Source organism: Sminthopsis crassicaudata, chromosome 6 (genome assembly GCF_048593235.1).
Source record: "Sminthopsis crassicaudata isolate SCR6 chromosome 6, ASM4859323v1, whole genome shotgun sequence".
NCBI lineage: Eukaryota > Metazoa > Chordata > Mammalia > Dasyuromorphia > Dasyuridae > Sminthopsis > Sminthopsis crassicaudata.
In genome coordinates this window covers 248417351-248433197 of record NC_133622.1, presented here as the reverse complement: position 1 = coordinate 248433197, position 15847 = coordinate 248417351, and the positions used below count along the sequence as shown (strand labels likewise).

The following is a 15847-nucleotide window of genomic DNA, read 5'->3' as shown; positions in this document are numbered from 1 at the left end:
TATCCACTGTGCCCCCTAGCTGCCCTGGGATACTTTTTTTAAACTTAGTATCACCAGCATGTATCGAAGCAATATAGGATTCTGTCCGGCCTAAGCCTGACTAATGCCGACCCTGCGGTCAGGCTTGGGAATGCAACACAAAGAGACAGTCCTAGAACAGCAAACATCTGACAAAAGGAGGTTCGTCTAACGGGGGCTCAGAGAAAAGCACCAATGCCAAGGAGCCCCCCCTTCTCCTTCACTGGGACCTTCTATTCTGTGACCAGGAAGCTCTGCCCCTGGTTGGCCCTTAGTGCCCCGGACCAGTGAAGGATTTCATTGCCCAGCCCAGGTCTTTTATGGTCACAACTTTCAGATAGTTCAATTATTCTTATATTTTCACTTCTTGATCTGTCCTCCAACTCCCTCCTTTTTCTGATGGCTCACATCCTGTTGCATTTTTTCATTCTTTATCAGCTGTTTTGTTATTTGTTGGTCTCTCATAGTTGTGTCTGTTGCAGACCGTCCCCTTCTCTGGAGCTGCGGCCCAGCCCAGGGCTGGCAGGTGGACAGCCCTAGAGGTGCCTTAAGGAGACCTCTGGGGCAGCAGAAGCTCGATGGGGAGAGGGTAAGTAGAGATCTTGGCAGAATCAGCCAAGTCTGGCGGCCCTCAGCACTGGGATCACTGGGAGTGTCCACATCCCAGGCCCAGCCCAGCTCTGCCTCCCGACCCTAGGCCCACTTCCTACTCCCATTGCTCCAGGCTTGCCCTCCAGGGCTGTCAGCTAAGCTTGGCTAGAGTAAAGGGTCAGACTGAGTGGCAATCAAAGAAACAGGTTCCCATCCCCATTCTGCTCCCAGGGGCCCTCTTTGAGAAAGTCACATTTCCGGATTTTGTTTCCTCAGGGGATGGATCTCAGAACCACTTCCTAGTTCAGAATCCCAAGATCCTTCTGGACCTGGGGAGGAGTGGTATCTCTCCCAGGGTTCACCTGAGGGAGGGGCTGTAGTCACAGGATTCACCTGCCCAGCTCTGACCCCCGAACCTGAGGAAGGGGCTCTGGCCATCTCAGGAAGAGCTGGGAGGTCTGGTCAAGGCCTGGCCTAGTTGTCAGAAGGGAAGTGAGAACAGGGGAAGGGACAGAATTTTTTTTTAGACAAATTTCCAGATGGACTTTCACTTCGTTTTTGAGCTGATGGTGGACGGTGTCTTCCTGATTCTGGAACTTGAATGTTCTGGCTCTTATCCTAAGGGGCCTGAACTTATGGGAGGGGGGGTGCCTGACAAATGATGACCTCGGAAGACCTTTCATCTCCCCTGACTACTCTCCAGTGTCTGTCCTCCTTAATCTGCCCTGCCCAGAACTGACCACAATCCACCTGGGGCAGCATCTGGGGGGGTTGCCAAGGGTCCGGCTGCTGTGGCTGCCCTTTGCACACAGTAGCTCGGAATGCCGGGGTGTAGCCCAGAAGGCAGCAGAAACGCTGGGCTGGGAGTGGCTGCTTTTGCTCCTGGCTTAATTGCTGGGTTTGGATCCTTCTAAGTGCTCACAGCAGACCCAGCGCCTGAGCCCCTCCCCCCCGGATCCATGGAAACACAAAACACAGGGGAACTGAGACTGGGTTGCCAGGTAACCAGCATCCTGGCAGGTGGAGATCCCTTTCGCTTGGAGCTAAGTCTGGGCCACTGGCATCCTTTCTAAACCTTCACAATCTGGCTCACAATTCAGCAGCCCTCCCCACTGCCCTCCTCCCTCTCCAGCCTTTGCTTTGCTGGCCCCCCTGCATGGAAAGCACCGCTGGGTCTCCCCTTCTCTTAGCTTCCCCAACTTCCTGCAAGACCCCATCTTCTGCAGGACATCTTTCTCAGGCCCCTCCTCAGTGGCTTCCATCCTTAAAGAAGGATTGATTCTATTCCACATGTCTTGTACTTTGCATGGTATTCCTGTGTTGTCCCCCGCCCCCCCCCCCCAGACCTCGAGGACAGGGACTGCTTTTGCTCCCCAAAGCTGTCCCATCTGCCCCCAGTTGAATCAGCAGGTCAGGTACCCAGAAGGCAGCTGACTATTCTCTTCAGAATTCCAGGGAGAATCCCAAGGGGCTTGGGGCTTTCTGGCACCCGCCGGTGGCCCTTCCCAGTGGTTCTCTCCAGCCTGGCCCTCCCTGCCATCTCCAGCCTTTGGGCCTTCTCACTGGCCGGCATTCCCCATGCTTGGAGCGTCCCCTTCTTCTCCTTCTGACTTTGCTGGCTTCCCTTTTACTTAAATGATATTTGTGGAAATGTGTATAGAAGAACTGCCCGTGTTTCACATATATTGGATTATGAGGGGAGGGGGTGAGGGAAAGGGAGGGAGAAAAATTGAGACCACAAGATTTGGAAGGGTGAATGCTGAAGGTTGCCTGATGAGGAGAAATTGAGGCTCTAAGCCGAGGTGGGAGACAAGGCAGATTTTCTGGTTGCCTGATTACCTCTCTCTCCTTCCCCAAAGTAACCAAGGGCAGGTCCCGCAGCGAATGAATTCGCTATCAATGCTGTATTGAAACAAAGTCTTTATTAATACTAAAGAGATAGACAGGCATAAGGCCTCCAGAAAGGCCAAACTGCCGGGCAAGGGCCGGGACGCCAGAACAAGTTGGCGGGCACAAGGCAAGGATAAACCGAGGTTTGCTTTTTTAGAATTTCCTTTTATACATAATTGGGGTCATAAAACACAGAGATGTTATCCAAGAGGTTCCGGAGATATTTGTAAATAAGACAGGAATTTCTCTTAATCATTTGTATCTCAAGTTAGCTCCTTTAACCCCTCCTCAGGCAAGAATTTTCTGTTAATTATTTTTATCTTGGGCTATCTCTTTTGGACCTTATCATTATCCCTGTGTATATTTTGAAAATAAAAAGCTTTAATTTAAAAAAAAAAAAGTTTTAGCTGAAACCCTGCATTCTGTGGGAAGCCTTTCCCAACCCCCTCTTCATTTTAATGACATTCTATTGTTTATTTCCATTACTGGGAGCTCTTTGAGGGTATGTACTATCTTTTTATCTTTTTTTTTTTTGCAGTATCCCATCATAAAGCCAGGTATGCAGTAGGTCTTTAATAAGTGCTTATGGACCCAATGCTTCCCAATATTGTTTATATTTATGTTTAGCCTCTTCCCAATTTCAATTAACCAATGAACACCAATTAACTTTTACAAAGAAACATTTACTGGAGGAGGTACAGCAATTTCCCCTCAGCTTCACTACCCAGATGCATTCTCTCCCCCTGGCAGACCCACTCAGGCTTGGGGAAGACTGGACTCAAGCTTAAAGTGGTAGCCGCTGTGTAACAGTACCCACCTGGCTGGGAGGGGAGAGGGGGTCCTGGCCATGGATGTTCTTTTCCCCTGGGGAATCCAGAATCAATCCCCGGCTGGCTTCCTGCCAGTGTCCCTCTGGAGAGCCTAGCTTCCCTGCCTGCAGGGCTTGGGCCATTAAAGGGACTTGGAAGGGCTCTGAAGGACCCCCTCCATTTCAGGACATTTCTTGATTCAAGGTGAGGTTGAAGAGTCTCCCAAAGACAAAGGCTCATGGACACGTGGTGGCAGGTGGGGAGACAAAGCCTGGCTTTCCCTGTCCTCCCCTGGAAGTGAATGGCTGCTCTTCCCCTTCAAAAGTATCAGGGAAGGGAAGAAGAGATGGTCTGTCGGCCTCCTTTGAAGGCCCTCTGCCAGTCATTCAGGGAGCCACGGGGGATCCTTCAGAGGATACCTGTTGATACTCCCAAGTGGGGGCCCTGTCTCCCCATTACACAGTGGGCCTCCTGAAGTGGAATCTCACAGCTAGGACATATTGCCCGTGTGGACCCTCATTGTCCAGCCCCCTGGAGGTACTCACATCCCCAGCACTAGGAACCTGGCAGACAACAAGTGCTTAATAAATGTGGATTTATTTCAAGTTTCCACCTCTTCGACTTTGCTCTGAAGCAACTTCCTCTCTTCTTCTCCCTCTCAGGGCTGAATTCCTACCATTCCCTTAAAATTGAGTTTTGCATCTCTTTAATGTGCACATCATGCATTCATTTGTATAATAGTTACATATCTTATCCCTGATTGGATAAGATGAGGTAGCCTGGATGGAGCATCTGCCCCACAGCCAGATCCTGCTTCATTTAACCTTTGTCAGCCTCAGTTTCCTCATCTGGGAAATGGGGATGATAATTATAAATGATTATATACCAGAGCTATTAAGTCACTACTATAGTTTAGGATAAGTACTAGAGGTATAAAGAAAGGCAAAAAATAAAATAAGGAACTCCATCCCAATGAAGTAATTAGTATGTCGTATAGGACATACAGAACCAAGTATATAAAGGCTTTACAAAACTTAGCTCTTTATATGAAAGTACACAATAACTATTATAATTAGGGCAAAGATTAGAACAGCAGATGCTTAATAAATGTTGATTTGAATGGATGAATAAAGGACAATCAAGGAACAAAAAGGTAGATGAAGACCCATATCCCCAAGAACTGAACCTAGTAGCCTGTAAACAATAAGCACTTAATATATTTGCTGAAATAGTGACTGAAAGGAAGTAGGACAGATTTTTTTTTTAACAGATTATGAAAAGGTTTCTAGTAGGAATAGAGCTTTGGGAGCAACAATATTTTTCCCCCAATTTTTTTTAAATTATATAACTTTTTTTCAATCTATGAAAGTTTGTCTGCTTACACTCAACATCTCCCTACCCTCACTCATTGAAAAGAAAAGTAATACAAAATCTAGGTTAAAAACATACTGAATCAGTGCTTTCTTGGCCTTCTCCAAGCAAATATTTGTCTCGTTTCTGGACTCTGAGTGCCTTGCTTCCCTATCAGGAACTGGGAACCATATGACTGGTCATGATGCTGATAAGAGTTCCTAATTCTTTCAGAATTGCACATCTTTCCTAGTGTTAGGAACTGTTCTTGCTCTGTTTGTTTCACTCTTTATCAATTCGGACAAGTCTTCCGAAATTTCTCTGAAATGTCATCATATGTATTTCATCACATTTTTTTACATCATGACTTGTTCAAGGACCCCCTAATTTATAGATACCCTTTTATATTCCCACTTCAAAGAAAGCTAAAAAGCAAGTTTTCCCCCGTTCTTTGTTTTACTTAGGACCCTTGACAGACCCTTCTAATTCTTGCTCCCTCTCCTTTTTCTCCTATGTGCTTTTGTACCGTGTGTCTGTCAGTCAATACTATACTAAGCAGCAGCTTTGCTGGGGATGCAAACAGAAAAAAGGAAGACAGCCCCTGACCTCAAGGAGCTTACAATCTAATAGCAAAGGAAGATGACCAGTCTGGACAGAAATGAGGTATTCAGGGCTGAGCAACCTCCCTATACATCGAGTGGGTGTGAGTGTGAGAGTGAGTGAATGTACCTTTCTTGGACCAGTTCAGAGAAGAGTGGGGTTCACCGCCCTCCATATCTCTTGTTTGTCTAGATGTCTACTTCTGTACCCTCACAGTGCGAGATCATTTTCCCTAACCTTCCTTTCCCCCCTTTCCCAGTGTATTCCTCTTTCCTCTCTTTCCATTCTTTTCTGGGGCTCATCAATGCATCAGAGAACTATTCTCTATTTTCCACATGATGCTAGGGCTCAGAGAAGTCAAGTGCCTCATCTCTCCATACTAGAAGGAAGTTCTTTTCCTGGTTTCATCTCTTACCATTTGTTTACCTTTTTTGTTTGTTTGTTTGTTTTTCTTAACTCCTGCCTTTGACTTTCAAAACTTCTTCTCCTCCCTAGATAGTGAGCTTCTGGAGAGCAGGGATTTCTTTGGCTTCTTTTTAAATCTGCAGCACTTAGTAGGTACTTAATCCACGTTTAGCTCCGGCTTTTTAAGTGAAGTCCTCTATATTGTTTTGCTGGGTGGGTTAGTTATGGCTGCACAACTAGGTCACCACCCTTGGTTTTCTAGAATATCACCATCTAAGGGCTTTGTTCCTTTTCAGTGGAAGCTGCTAAATCCTCAGTGATCCTCATGGCTCCTCATAAGCTGACTTCTTCCATGTGGCTGCTTGTGGTATTATTATTATTCCTATTAATACTATTATTATTATTATTACTATTGTTGAAGTTCTAAATATTGGTTATAATGTTACTGGGACTTAGAGGTGACCAATGGATCTCTTCTATCATCCCTGAACTTTCAGCACAAGTTGCTGTTAGAGTCTCTACATTAGGGGGTTCTTAACCTTTGGCAGTCGGGGGGGGGGGGGAAACTCCTGTTTCAGAAAATAATTTTATTTTAATAAGTGAAGGGAACTGACCCCCTCCCCCCCATCTAAGTTCTTGGTCTCCCTGAAGTCTAAGGCCCTTGATAACTAACCTTCTAACTTCCCAGGCTTCTTACACATGATTCCCTCACATGTCCTAAAATGCAGTGATGCTGCCTTCTGGCTATCCTGCCAATAAAAAATCCTGCCTTGTCCCCTCTGCTCCAAGCTTTCTTTCTGGCTGCTCCTCCCCATGCCTGGAAGGCTCTCCTAAATCCCAGCCTCAAATCCCACTTCCAACAGAAAGCCTTCCCCAACCCCTTTTAATTCCAGTGCCTTCTCTCTGCCAATTATTTCTTATTTAAATTTTGTTGTCATTTTTTAAGTTGTTTTAATCATGTCAACTCCTCCTGACTGACCCCCTTTTGGGAGAGTGAGGCTGACGTTTTTGTGCAGCTGCGTCTCACTTAAATGCAAGTTTTGTACAAGTCAAGATACCATCCTGTGGTACCCTTGGTTCTCCAAAGGACCATACCGACATTTCCTATTTATCCTTTATATGGCACAAAGTAGGTGCTTAATGTCTTTTGACTGACTGCCCAAGTCACTTCCATTCTCTGACCTGTTTCTTCATCTTTAAAATGAAAGTGTTGGGACTTCTAAGGTTGCTTCCAGCCCTGAATCTGTGATCCCCGTCTGCTGATCCCCTCCCCTTCCTCTGGAATCCTGGGATGATGGCGTCTGTGAGCTCTAAGGTGCAGCTTGGCTGGTGGTCTCTGGGATACCTTACCTTTATCACTCATTGTTCCTGAGAGGGGGAGGGTTTTCCCCAAAATCCACTAGGAAAGAAGGAGTGTTTGCTTCCACTGGAAATCTGAAAAGTCAAGAAATTTCACCTCTCAGACATGCCCCAGGTAATAACTAGTTCAACAGCTATCATCTTAGAACGGGCAGAAATCATGTGTAATTATTTGATTCAGGAGTGCCATAATAAGCGGGGGTAAGGGGATCGTTTCAGAAGCCGCACAGCCCACAGGTGCTAACTTGCCTTCTTTTCTGCTCCTTGAAATCTAGGCCTCTGAAGGGTCACCTCGCTCTCCCTCTGTCATCTCCTCACCAGGGACCCCACTTTCTCTGTTTCCTTTCCAGGATCCCCAAGTCCCTGCTTTCTTTAGTGCTCCCAAGAGCCAGCACAAGCCCAAGCAGGTTCCAGAAATTGGGGGAACACACTTGGGTGATTAAAGAAAGGCCCCATATTTGTAGGATAACTCCCCCCAAAAACACAGCAACTCAAAACCGCTATACACATCCAACCGCTGGAGACATGGCTCATTAATTAATGGAGGCTCTGGCACCTCTTTTTACAAGTGGGCTCCCAAAAGAACCTTGGCTTTGAGGCACTTTGAGAATTGCATCCATTCAAACTCATGAGCCCCCATCAATGTTTTCATTTATTCAAGTCAACCAGAAGATACATTTGTTTAAACCAAAATGTCTTAAGGCACAAGTTTAACTGTGGCACTTCTGGAGAAATTCTAAGGGCTCCTTCTTCCTTCCAGGATAAAATCTGAACTCCTGTGCTTGTCATTTTTTTTCTTTTTGCTGAGGTAATTGGGGTTAAGTGACTTGTCCAGGGTCCCACAGCCAGGAAGTGTTAAGTGCGAGGCCAGGTTTGACTTCAGGTCTTGCTGACTTAAGGGCTGGTGCTCTATCCACTGGGCCATCTAGCTGCCCTTTTGCTTGTCATTTGAAGCTCTTGACCATCTAGCTCCAAACTACCCTTCCATGAATTTTTCTGGTCAACCTGCTGTCATGGTTCTGAAAGTAGGGGATCTGAGTTCAAATCCCACCTCTGATTCTATTCACTCAGATCCCATGATCCTGGTATAAAGCATTCCATCCCCTGCCTTCCTTACCTCACCCTCACCCCCCATGCCTGGAATACACTCCACCTCAAAGAATATGGTGCCCCCTGTTCCTAGTGCCCTACCCACCTTTGAACCGATTTTATATGCTGTTTTTCTTCTCCAGCCCCTTTCTGTACCCCTAAGAAAACGGAAGCTCTGCAGGCAGGGACTACTTTGTTTTCATCTTTGAGACTCTAGTGCCTAGCACACTGTAGGTGCTTAATAAAAGCTTCTTGAGTGAAGGGAAGAACCCATCTGGACTCCCCCCTTCATTTTACCGATGAAGATCCAGAGGTCCAGAGGGATGGATTTGCCCAAAGCCACACAAGGAGTGGTTAGAGTAGGGATGATGATCCCAATCCAGCCCTCCCGGCCCTCTCTTCTGTTAATGTAATGTCACTTGGATACAACCACTAACCCAGCTGAAGAGGAGCAGTGGGGTAGGATGGAGACCCCAGCAAGACTTAAAGTCTGAGGGCCTGGGTTCAAATGCTCCTTTATTTATATCTGGAGCAAATCCTTTTGGCCTTTGGACTTCAGTTTCCTCCTTTGTAAAATCATTTTGGCCGAATGGGATCAGAGCCCGGAGACTCTGAGGTCCCTTTGTGCCCAAGGCCCGGGACCCTCCGAGCGCTCCTCAGCCAGCTCAGAAAGAGGGGTTCATATTCCCGGGGCTGGGGCTGCCTTGGCCACACTCCTCCTCTCCCACTCATCTCCCCGGTGACTTTGACCCAAGCTGCCATTATGGTTCCTTGTGACCCATGGCACACAATGGGCGCCATGGGGCACCAGCCTTTTTGTCTCCGTGTGGGACCTGGTCTGTCCCCATGCTAATCGCTGGAGCTAACAGCCCCAGATTACAGCACAATTAGGCAAACGGTTATTAGTCACCTGCTAATCTCATCACACCTGCCAGCTCCTTAATAAATGCTGACTGAGCCATCCACAGCCCTGTGCTCAGCGCCCTTTCAGAAGCCCCTCCCTTCATCTCCATCAGCAGGTGGAAAAAACAAGTCTGTTTTATTTACAGAGATGAAGAGACTGGGGTCCAGAGGGTCAATTCTGAAGTTGAGCAAGAGCAGGGTCTTGATTCAGGCCTAAATTGCTCTGCTCTCACCCCGCCTTGCTCCCACCTCTGGGCCTCTCACTGGGGAATGACCTGGGGCCCCCACTAGGGCCATTCCCAGAAGCCTCAGGCTGCACCTGCCTTGGCTAGCCTCTCCCCACACCGCTCCCTAGCTCAGACACCCCCCTCCCCAGCAACCCCCAGGCAGTTGTCTCCCTGCCACAGCTCGCGAAGCCCCTCCTGGGGACGAGCAGAGAAGAGATCTGGCAAAAGGGGATGGAGGGGTGGGCCATGGGCAGGTGGGCCACCGGTGCAGACGGCCTTCGCCGTGATTGGCCGGGATGAATGCAGAATTCCTAACTGGGGCTCCATGGATCCTTTCCTTTTAGGGAGGCTGCGCATCTGGATGGGAGAGTCTCATCTTTTATTTTCACCAAACTCTCACAGAAATGTCACATTTCCTTCATTATGATTAAAAGCAGGGCCTTATTCAGAGCAGGGTCCCACAAGGGACTGCTTCAGGGGTCCGGGACACTCCTGACCTTGAAGGACAGGCTGACAGAGCATTTTGTGGGACTGGGAAGATCTAAGCCCTACTGATTTCAGATTGGCAAAAGAAATGAGCTGGACGACCCCCAAGTACTGATCGTGAGCACTTATTAAGCGTCTACTATGTGCCTTGGAGCAAATCCTGGCTCTGATACTTATAGCTCTGTGACTTTGGGCAAATCTATAGGTCTTACTGAAGGGAAAGGGAAGGGGACAAGCATTTATTAAGCACCTACTTATGTGTCTAGCACTGTGCTTAGTGCATATGATCTCATTTGATCCTTACCACAATGCTGGATTGTAGGAGCTATTATGTCCATTTTACATCCAAGGAAATTGAGGCAGTCAGCAGGTAAGTGACTTGCTGTCTGAGGTAGTATTTGAACTCATCAGATCTTCCCGATTCCAGATCCAAAGCTCCACGGCCCACGTGGCTGCTTCTAGGACTCTGATTCCTCATTTGTAAGATGGAAACAAGAAACATCCCCAAAGATTTGAGGTGGTGAAGCTAGAGAAGCTTTTAAACCTTTTGTTTTATTCTGACCTTAACACCAAATAAATAAGCATCTCCACAAAGAACATGAATCTCTATTGTGTACAGCTTGTTTTTCCTTTAAAGGATTTAATAAATTCAACATACAACTTTCAAAACTGTCCTACTAGTTTGTATTTTCTTCAGTTCTCTGTATTTAAAAATAAAATGTTTCAAAGATTTCCTTCCTCCTCCCTCCCTCCCTTCCTCTTTTTCTTTTTTCAGTTGTTTGTGTATTTAAAAATGTTTCAAATACTTCTTTCCTCCTCCCTCTTTCTTCTGTTTTCTTTCTTTTTTTCCTTCCTTCCTCTCTTTCTTTTTTCTCCTTCCTTCCTTTCTTTTTCTCATTCCTTCCTTTTTTCTCTCTTGTTTCTTCCTTTCTCCACCCTCCCACTCCCACACTTCTTCCTGAAGTCTTTTTTCTTTTAGACTTTCCTGATGAAGTGCTACATTTTCATTTCAGAGCTTGGCAATTATAAGCGCATGTGTACGTTTACTCAATTAAGAATGAAAACGTTGGTCTGAACTGCTGCATGAACCTGTGGTAGTCCTGTCCCTGGTGCTTTTAAAAAAAATTCCCAGGGGTTCTTTACTATAAGTAAACAAATAAGAGTGTTAGATTATCTTGCACCTTGAACATCATAAACTATAAAGTTAACTATCTAACATCGCCAGCTTTATCATTAACTTAAAACACACCGACGGCTGACATTGCAACCAAAATAAGAGTGTGTTGAGTGTGAAGATGCCTGTGGTCCTTTACTCCCTCTCTAGCACAACCAGAAGGCAGCACTTCGATGAAGGAAGGGCCTTCACTGGCCCAGGTCTCTCCATTGTTATGGGGGCTTCTTTCTTGAGATGGGACAAAGTTCGCCCACTCTACTGAATCCATTTCCTCGGCTTCCTTTACTTCCTTTCCGGGCTTTAATTTTTCCAACAAAGAATTTTGTTGGGGGGCAGCTAGGTGGCTCAGTGGATAGAGCACCAGCCCTGAATTCAGGAGGACCCGAGTTCAAATCTATCTCAGACACTTAATACTTCCAGCTGTGTGACCCTGGGCAAGTCACTTAACCCCAGCCTCAAAAAAAAAGGAAAAAAAAATTTAGTTGAAGAAAGGAGGTCATTCTCTGGGCAGTGTATCTTAAATTCCCTTTTTTTTTTGTTATTTGGTGAGAAGATAACACACTTTTTTCACACGTTTGATATCTCCATGCTTGACAATCTGATTGATACTATCCATAGTTCTGTTGTTAGGAGGTGATATTAGCTTCTGAAAATCAGACAAAGGTGGACCAACAAGGAAATTTGGTAAGTATGGCGTTGTCTGTGGACCCAAACATTGTCTCCTAGCTGCCGGTAGCCTTCTTCAGGGATGTGATCTTCTGATCATCTTATCTCTGTTGATATGAAGTACCAGAATCCTTTTCTCTCTTTCTTCTTCAGCAACTTTTACATCTTTCTTTGAGGCTGATTTGTTCCCCTTGTTCCAGCCATTCCTTACAAAAGGCCTAAGTTTGTGGAAACATTTGAGTTCTTATCTGATGAATTCTCATATGCATGTCTGTCTATACAGGTACTATTGGGGCAACTCTTCTTATCACCCTGAACCTTTGCATAGTCCCAAATAAATCATTTTACAAAGTCAATTTTTTGTTTCAAAAATAGATTTTTACAATTCTTAGCTGATTTTTTGGCCCATCTTTCCTTCCTTCTCGCCCTCCTAGGGAGCCATTCTGTTATCAAAGCCAGCATTTTCCAGGGTCACTGATAACTGGCAAACAGGATTTGGCAGGCAAATTCTCCTCAAAATTAACCCCTCCTGGAGATGCTATCTCATGCTGTGTTGTGGATAGTTCTTAGCTCTCCTTGCACCAGAAAGCTCTTGAGAAATCTGACCTTTTCTCCTTCCTTTGGAATTTTATCTGGGCGGTATTTCAAAGTTCTTCTGGGGAGCCAGGGGTTTTTTTTCCCAAACTTCAGACTGAGTTGTTCTCTATACTCTGAGGAGCACTCTTCCTGGCTGCTGTTTGGGGGTGGGGCTGGGAAGGGGTCACCCAGGAGTCTACTGAGGGGTTGGGGAGAGAGCAGAGGAAAAGGAGGGGGCAGGTTCTTATGAGTAAGGTAGGCAGCTTCTCATTGAATTTTCTGAAAATTTTCTGGAAAGTCCCTCCCAAGGAAGGAATTTATGTCCAAAGGAGAACTAGAGATCATTATTGATCACAAAATAGAAGATTTTGATTACATCAAACTAAAAAAGTTTCTGTACAAACAATACTAATGCAAACAAGATTAGAAGGGAAGTAACCTACAGTAAAAGATTCTGATAAAGGCCTCATTTCCAAAATAGAGAACTGACTCTAATTTATAAAAAATCAAGCCATTCTCCAATTGATAAATGGTCAAAGGATATGAACAGACAATTCTCAGATAATGAAATTGAAACTATATCCACTCATATGAGTGTTCCAAATCACTATTGATCAGAGAAATGCAAATTAAGACAACTCTGAGATGCCACTACACACCTGTCAGATTGGCTAAGATGACAGGAAAAGATAATGATGAATTTTGAAGGTTATTTGGGAAAACTGGGACACTGATGCATTGTTGGTGGAGTTGTGAAAGAATCCGGCCATTGTGGAGAGCAATCTGGAACTATGCCCAAAAAGTTATCAAACTGTGCATACCCTTTGACCCAGCCATACTACTACTGGGCTTATATCCCAAAGAAATACTAAAGAGGGGAAAGGGACCTGTATGTGCCAAAATGTTTGTGGCAGCCCTCTTCATAGTGGCTAGAAACTGGAAGATGAATGGATGTCCATCAATTGGAGAATGGTTGGGTAAATTATGGTATATGAAGGTTATGGAATATTATTGCTCTGTAAGAAATGACCAGCAGGAGGAATACAGAGAGGCCTGGAGAGACTTACATCAACTGATGCTGAGTGAAACGAGCAGAACCAGAAGATCATTATACACTTTAACAATGATACTGTATGAAGAGGTATTCTGATTGAAATGTATATCTTCACATAAAGAGGATCCCATTCAATTCCAGTTGATCAATGATGGACAGAAACAGCTACACCCAGAGAAGGAACACTGGGAAGTGAATGTAAAATGTTTGCACTATTGTCTCTCTACCCAGGTTACTTACACCTTCGGAATCCAATTCTTACCGTGCAACAAGAAATTTGGTTTTACACACATATATTGTATCTAGGATATACTGTAACACATTTATTATATATGGGATTGCCTGTCATCTAGGGGAGGGAGTGGAGGGAGGGAGGGGAAAATTTGGAAAAGTGAATACAAGGGATAATGTTGTAAAAAAAATTGCCCATGAATATGTACTGTCAAAAAAATTATAATTATAAAATAAATAAAAAAAAAAGTTCCTCCCAGTCTGGCACACCCCAAAGTGTTCTAGAAATAAGAGCAGGGCTAAGGTTGCCATGAAGCTTGATAGGAGTTTGAAGGAACTTAAGAGATTATATAGTCTCTAATTTTTTCCCTCCATTTAATTAGTGCTTTTGGTTTTATAACAGTCATTTGTGGGGATACCTAACCCCCCCCAGTCTTCCCTAGTTAATAAGACAACAGTTAAACACAGTGATGATGTCTGACAGGATCTGGACCATTCCACACCCATAGCCCCCACCACTGAAGGCTGGAAGGTCCATTCCCTTATTTCTTCTCAGGGACAGGCTAGTTTCCATTCTAGTTTTCCCCTTTGTTTTGTTCTTTCCCCCCCCCCCATCTCCCATTATACCAAAGTAGGGTCTGATGCTAAGAGGGTCTAAGTAACTGAACCAGAACCATCTTTGCCAATAAGCAGCAAAGCCTGGGTTCTGGGTCTGTATGATGTTCTATGACCTTGGTGCCCTGGTCTGGCTTAGGGGAGAAGGTGGCCAAAGGAAGGGACAGCAAGTCAAAGGGTAAAGAGACTGACCTGGGAGCCAGAGGGCCGGGGCTGAAATTCTGAGTCTCCCTTCCCCAGAGGCCCCCCCTTGTACTCCTCCTCCCCAGTCCCCCGGTCACTCCCCTTGTGCTCTTTGAAGCAGCGACACCGGCCTCCTGGCCGGTCCTCCAGCTCCTCATCTTCCCCTCCTGGCTTCCCTCAAGTCCCGACTGGAGTCCCACCTCCCACAGGAAGCACCTTCCCTCCTTTAGTCATTTCCAGTTGATCCTGTATAGAGCTTGTTTTCATCTAATTTTCCATTACTTTCTCCTTTAGCCTGGAAGCTCCTCGAGGACAGGGATCTTGTTTTACGGCTCCTAATGACCGTTCATGGACTCCTTGTATGACCCTGGACCAGCCGCCTTACCTCGACAGGCCTCGGGTCCCCATCGGTAACGTGGATGGGCGCGGGGTGTCCAGCGGTCTCCAGGGAGCGCAGTCTGCAATCCCAGGCTGCTCCAGAACCCGGCACCAGGACTTCCAGCCAGCTCCTTCCCAGGCACACAGTGGTCTGCTTAAATGAGGGGATAAGGACCATTTTGTTACCGTATGGAAGTGTGGCCACTGACCAAAATCTGGGCATTCTGGGACGGCAGGTGTCTTTGTGGAAACCTTACTTACCGACTCCTCTGGCTCAGCTATGTTTTATTTTGTAAGCTGCAGAGTTTTTTCCCTTCCCTATTCCCAATAAATGGATCCAGAATGAGCTGAATGGTGTATAGTACCGAAGGAACACTCACATGTAGATGGCAGTGTGGTTAATCTGGAGGCATCCGACCAGTCACTCCCCTGCTCCAAGAGTCTGTGGCTCCCTAGTGCTTTGAACTGCCTCCATGTGGTTTTTAAGGTCCATTCTGGTCCCCTTTGCTTTAGTGAAATAAAAATTGCTCCTTCACACATTACAAACTAAGCCGTGGCAGCCAAATACTTACTTAGGTCCTAATTTGTTGTGGTTATTTGCCCTTCTTTCTCGAAGAGGAGCCCGACGTCAGGGAGGGGACGCCATGACATCAGTGAATTGGATTGGAGGGAGGGAGGCTGGGCAAGGTCACCGGCCTCACTCTCCCCTCCAGAGCCATGGGGCCAGTGGCCAGACACAGACCGGACGCCCGCAGGCGGCCCCGGAGGCAATGGGAGGCCTGGGCTTTCCCAGCTAAGGTTTGACCGGCCTCAGTTTGACTGAAGCAAGAGCCACTCAGTGATTCCGGCTGGGAGCCACTGAGGCAGAGAAGGATCTTTTACCTAATCAAAAATAAAGGAATCGGGAAGGGGAAGATCCCGAGGCCTTCCGGCCAAACAGAAATGACTGATATTTACATTCTCTCTGAGTTAGCCAGGACCCAAGCAGTGACCCCCTGGGGCTTGGCCTGGGTCCCTCTGTTGGCCAATCAAGCCCAGTCAGAGTGACTTAAGGTCTCCAGGGAGCTGGGGATAGCAAGACAAGGAGAAGAAGGCCAAGCTGTACCCACCTCCTTTTTGTCGTCCTCTCTTCCCTCCCTCTCTTCTTCCTCCTCCCTCCCTGTTTCTCTTTCCCTCCCTTCCTTTTTTCTTCTCTTCTCCCTCCTCTTTCCCTCCCTGTTTCTCTTTCCCTCCCTTCCTTTTT

The 15847-nt window shown here is 46.2% G+C and overlaps 1 long non-coding RNA gene across 1 annotated transcript; it reads left to right on the top strand.

The window, feature by feature from the left end:
* Positions 1–493: 493 nt before the first annotated feature.
* LOC141547111 (uncharacterized) lies at positions 494–14950 on the top strand. Its single transcript, XR_012483512.1, has 2 exons — positions 494–607; positions 14521–14950. It is a non-coding gene; the product is annotated as an uncharacterized LOC141547111 (long non-coding RNA).
* Positions 14951–15847: the final 897 nt, after the last annotated feature.